The sequence below is a fragment of the Stigmatopora argus genome, chromosome 10 (assembly GCF_051989625.1).
Source record: "Stigmatopora argus isolate UIUO_Sarg chromosome 10, RoL_Sarg_1.0, whole genome shotgun sequence".
Lineage (NCBI taxonomy): Eukaryota > Metazoa > Chordata > Actinopteri > Syngnathiformes > Syngnathidae > Stigmatopora > Stigmatopora argus.
The window spans coordinates 9906757-9912756 of record NC_135396.1 but is presented as its reverse complement, the minus strand read 5'-3'; the positions used below and the strand labels follow the sequence as shown (position 1 = coordinate 9912756).

The 6000-nt window shown below is 39.6% G+C and overlaps 1 long non-coding RNA gene across 1 annotated transcript; it reads left to right on the top strand.

Annotated features, from left to right (window-relative positions):
- The first annotated feature begins 1423 nt into the window (after positions 1-1423).
- On the top strand, positions 1424-3138 carry LOC144083728 (uncharacterized). The gene is made up of 3 exons (XR_013303608.1): positions 1424-1534; positions 1602-1692; positions 1956-3138. It is a non-coding gene; the product is annotated as an uncharacterized LOC144083728 (long non-coding RNA).
- The last annotated feature ends 2862 nt before the right edge of the window (positions 3139-6000 follow it).

The following is a 6000-nucleotide window of genomic DNA, read 5'->3' as shown; positions in this document are numbered from 1 at the left end:
GATATTTATTTATTTGGGGGGGGGGGGGGGGCAGCTAGTTGGACAATGTAGAAAAGAAAAACATTTTCAGAAATACACTAGCTTTTAGAAAATGTGCTGAAGCCAGAGTAAGCATGTGTTGAAACTGGACTGTAGCACAGATTAAGCACTAACTTCTTCCAAATGTGCAGTGACACACTGGTAGGTGACATCATCAATGCATAAACCATTTTTGCGCTGGAGTTCTCTGCAATGGAAAGTCCCTCCATTTCTGTTTCTGGTAAAATGTATAAAGAAATAAGAACGACGTAACACAAAAGGCTCGCCTACGAGCTTGACCACCTCAATATAGGCTGACCAAACAACCTGGCGATGTTCCCACTGTCCAACTTGTGTGTAAAGGCCTACGTGGATGTGTTCCTTCCAAGCGGTCCGAGGTGCCAATGATTAACAGGTGCCAATGATTAACAAATGCCCCTCTCTTGAAGGAATTTTGCAAGGGGAAAAACTTTACTCTGCTCCCCTCTCAGTGGGAACATTTGTTATTACTCTATTTGGCAACAGTCCAGGTGGATTTGAGGGCTCGTAGTTCTTTTTCCATGAAGAGACAATAGTTCACTAAACCATGACTCTTAGAATCAATCATTATAGATCACCAATCAAAGGAAACTAACATGTTCATCAAATAAATACGCCTGAATGAATGTAGATATCAAAGTATAATAAGCGCCGAGCTCCACAGGCATCCAGAATATACAAGTGGAGAAACTTTTAGAGGCTCCTACAGCCTGTGAGGACGAGTAAAACAAAACGTATTGTAAATACAACTATACTGAACCATTTAGAAATAATATTAATTATAATGTTCTCAGCAGCTCGCTGGAGTGAGTGGTTAGCGCGTCGGCCTCACAGCTCTGGGCTCCTGGGTTCAAATCCAGGTCACGTGCACCTGTGTGGAGTTTGCATGTTCTCCCTGGACCTGCTCGGGTTTCCTCCGGGTACTCTGGTTTCCCCCCACATTCCAAAAACATCCATGGTAGGCTGATTGGACACTCTAAATTGCCCCTAGGTATGGGTGTGAGTGTGCATGGTTGCCCTGCGATCGGCTAGATTCATCGTATCCTCCGCCTCTGGCCCAGAATCAGCTGGGATAGGCTCCAGCACCCCCGCGAACCGAATGATTCGTTGCTTAATTTGTCCAAACCGTGATTTGTAGAAAGTTGAATCGTTTTTATGGTGGTCAGAAACGGCTGTCGGATCCTAATAGACGAGTGATTGAATTTCTTCACCTTCTTGACGTGTGTAAACTCAATATTTTATTTGTTAAAGCTGAAAGAAGCGTTGATGTATGAATCGTTGTTTTTACATTATGTGCCCTAAACGCACCGCGTGGCTGATTGGTCGTAAAGTTTGATGCCTTCTGACGTCATTAACAATCGCCGTTTTCAAATTAATTTACGGCAGCAAATTTCCAGGTGCTACTAGGAACGCTTTTTATTCGGTCGTGACGGGAAAACTCGGCAAGACACGGTGGTGCTGGCCGCGCTGGTTGCAGGTAGGACGCCTTTGTACGTCATTTACAAACGTCATTTTTGGAAGAATTTCCGCCATTGAGTTTACAGGTGCTCCCCGTAACATTTGTTCTCCTGTCGTGACGAGAAGACTCGGGGAGACACGATGGTGGTGGCCGCGCGGACCCAATTTAGTTGCCAGGTACGTCATTTTCAAACGTCATTTGCGGAAGAATATACGGCAATGAGTTTCCAGGTGCACACACATACACACATCCATCCATAAATCACGCTTTATAAGGATTAGAGAATAGATCAATATTGAGTGATTGAATTTCTTTACGTTCTCTAAGTCTGTAAACTCAAACTTCGAACATTTGCAAGGATTATTGATCATTTTCCCCTTACCAGAAATATGTTCACTTATTGCCCTCTTGTGGTTATTTTTGGAATTACACTCTGCAGATTTGGGGGAAAATCCATACTTTCTTCAGTGCACACTGCAGTACTTCCACTTAGTCAGTCCCGCTTGAAGTTAGTTGCATGAACTATGCAACAGCACCATTATTTTGTGAGTTTTTATTTTTGTCATATTTTAACTTTGGTTTACAATGTTTTAACCAAAATAACCCCCAAACATTGCTAAACAGGTAAAATTCTCCTGCTTCTGTATACCATACCTGTCAACCTCTGCCGATAACTGCCCTTATAAATGATTATGATTCCCCTTACAAACCCCAAAAAACCCTTTTTTGTAAGGAGTTTATTTATTTCTCCGCCGTTTTGTGCCATTCTACATAGACCACAAACATTTTTTTTTCATTTGCTGTCCTATGCGTGTAACTGAAATTTCCTTTCTCATCCAACCCATTTTTAAAAAGAGATTTTTTTTTTTTATAGCGCATCAATTGTCTTTTGGTTCTAAACAAGCAGGGGGGCCTTTTTGTATTTGTTAAAGCTGAAAGCTGAGTTGATGTAGGAATCATTGTTTTTACATGATGTGCCTAAACTAAACGCCTTTCCATGTCATTTACAAACGTAATTTTTGGAAGAATTTCCGCCAGTGAGTTTCTCCCCTACACTTTTTTTCTGTCGTGACGGGAAGACTCGGCGAGACACGATGGTGCTGGCTGCGCCGACCCAATTTAGTTGTAAGGTAGGACGCCTTTTCACGTCATTTATAAACGTATTTTTTGGGAAAAATTCTCACCAGGGAGTTTCCAGGTCCTCCCAGAAACACTTTTTTTTTTCTGCCGTGACTTTCATCCTTTTTTGCGATCTGCCCACGTATGGAGTAGCCACTGTGCTTCTCCTTACACAAATAGATTACAAAAATATGCACAATAACAACTTCGCCCAAGCAGGTGGGACCTCCTTGTATGACAATAAAACATGTTAATAGGTACATGAGTATATACTTATAGGATCTAGTAGCCATGTTTATTTTCAAATTTACATCAGCAATGACTGAGTTACAATCAATTATTCAATCAGAATTGTCAACCTTTAACAGGACACTCATAACTAGTTAAAAAAAAGAAAAAAGGTGAAAGTTTTTCACAGAGACTAAAGGTTAAGTAGAAGATGAAAATTAGAGTGATATTCAGGTACTCGGACGATTCGCCGAAAGACGTTTGGCCGACGGACAGTTCGCGGAACGGAAGTTTCGCCGAAACGGGATTCGCGCGCTCGCCCCGCCCCCGGATCGTGTGTACATGTTTTTCAACCTCGGCCCGCGGGCCATATACGGCCCGTTACAGATAACATTCATTTAGGAATAACAAGGGCATGTAATGCCCCCCGCTGGACATATTTCTAAATACAAGTACGTACTACAATGTGCTGCCAATTTTTTATATTTTTTATTTTATCCTTGCGTTTAAAATAGTAGCCATTTGGAGATCACGCAGAACAGTACGTGACAAAAGAAATAGAGAAAATAAAGTAGTAGTAACAGTAAGCACTACTGTAATGAAATTGTAAATCCAGAAATCCGACTCCAGAAAACTTACACCAGCATAGAAAACATTGAGATTAATATTTGAATTCAGGTTCTCAGCAAATCATTTTGAATATATATTTCCTAAAATAATGGGAAATTATTTAAAATTAAACTAGAAGTAAGAGTGTGTTCCATGGCATTTTCAGGTATTGTTCTCTAAGCCCTCTAGTCTGTCCAAGGCACTTAAAATTTCACATAAGTCTTCTAGTGTTGTTTTTTTCTGTGTCAGACATCAATCCCCAGCTTTGATAAATTACATTGCGTGTCCAAATGGCTACTACTTTAAACGCAAGGATGAAATAAATAATATGAAAAATTGGCAGCACATTGTAGTACATACTTGTATTTAGAAATATGTCCAGCGGGGGGCAGTACATGCCCTTGTTATTCCTAAATGAATGTTATCTGTAACGGGCCGAGGTTGAAAAACATGTACACACGATCCGGGGGCGGGGCGAGCACGCGAATCCCATTTCGGCAAAACGTCTGTTCGGCGAACTGTCCGTCGGCGAATTGTCCGGTCACGTGATATTCATCACATTTACTGCCTTTAAAAACAGAGCAGCGTGTTCTTGGCAACCACCAGTAAATAGTACACGTTGGGAAAAATATTACAGTATGACATTCCTTAAACATTGCGTTATGGATATTGAGGGAAGTAAATGACGACTGATAAGCATGAGTCTGGGAAAAATCCGGACAAGTAGGGTGACTGAGTATACAAATGACTGTTAAATTAACCTTCAGACCTGTCATTCATCATTAAGGAATTGGAGGAGGGTTCTGTTTGTGTTAGTTTCAGCGACTCCCATTCCTTTTTTTCCTTTCCTTTTCCCCTCTCTTCTTTTCTCCCCTTGCTGTCCATTCCTCTCACGTCTACATTGCTATTACCAGCGGTGGTGAAATGCCTGAAACCAGCTGTAGCTCGCACTTCTTGGAAAAATGCTAATGTACAAAATGTTTAATAGGTAGTACTTCTAAAAAAATGACTTGTGTTGATAGGAAAGTCAGTGCTGGGTGGTGCCATAAAATAAAATATAAATGAAAATATATAATACAATACTGATAATTAGTACTCACAACAATGTTTTTCCTTTTTCAGGGCAAATTTGAAATGGCCTAATAGTATTGCTCCCCAACACCACCAAAACAAAGGACTATAGTTTTGTGCTCTTTAACAAAATATACAGCACATAAAATGAAAAAAATACCATCATATCCATATTTTGGGTTAAAAACATCATTTATTTGGACAAGAATACTTTAGACATCCACTGCTCCACTTTGCATCCTGCCAAATGCATTCTTTTTGTCCGCTTCATGGAGTTTATCACAGCTAGCATAATGCCTTGCTCTGTGTGAAAGTTTTGGTTTTGATGACTATCTACTCTTCATAATATAAATGTAATCTCCAGGCTTGCTCCTTGGCTTTCATCTAAAACAATGGCGTTCACATGTTCTTCGTCATCTACTCGAGGCTTTGCAGCAAGATTTTCCTTTGTCTTTGGTCCCTTTTTTCAGCATAATCGAGTCCTTTTCCAAGATAATATCTGACTCCTGCCCATTTTGTGGATTTTTCAACAGGATTCACTTCAATGCAACTAAGCATCTCTGCAAAATGTGCCACCAAGACTGCAAGGGTAATTAGTGTGTTATTTTTGTGAAGTGCACAAATGCTGTTCAAATTTAAATACTTGAGAATTTCTGCCCTACATAACGGAACTTTCGAGTATTTGAATAAGCTCTTTCATATTCTATTATCCTGATAAATTCCACAATGTTGTGGAAGAATATTTTTTCCTAGATGTGAATGTTAATCTTTGTAATCAATTGCAATTAAAAATCTAACAAACAGGACAACTTCTTCCTATGATATCTGCCAAGTCACTTCCTTGCTAGAAAATCAAGCATTTGTAGCAATGAAGGATGGATTTCCTAGCTGTGTCGCCACAAGAAAAAAATAAAATTGCATTAAGAGTTGGTCTTGGAAGTTTCGTTAACAGATGTGCTAAAGCAACAGCCTAGTTACATTTTTATGTTTCTACTAGTTTCTGTCTTGTGTGTATTTTCCATCTGGATGCCCCGTGGTACTGTGCTGTCTCTCACTAGTCAGTCTTGGTCGTATGCCAGACATCTGGAGACTAAAAAGATTGTCTGTGGAGATATCAAGATGTTTGTAATGTGCTGAGTTGGGTATTTGACGTATACACACTATACTATAAGAGCATACATCACATTGTTTTTTATCATACATTTCAAAAGATATGAGATTATTACTGTTAATTTTGAATGTAGTCACAGAATGAAAACCATTATCTACGATTACTCAATTTTTTTAATAGTCTCCCCATAAATTGGTTAAAATGGTAAATGGCCAATGGCTGTACGTATTAGACAGCATTGTCTTTATTACAAGTCAATAGCAAGTGGTTCAGAATTTCAAAACGCACAACATGAAAATCCCTAGTCCTTTTTTTATTGCTGATATGCTCACTTGCATGCAGTATT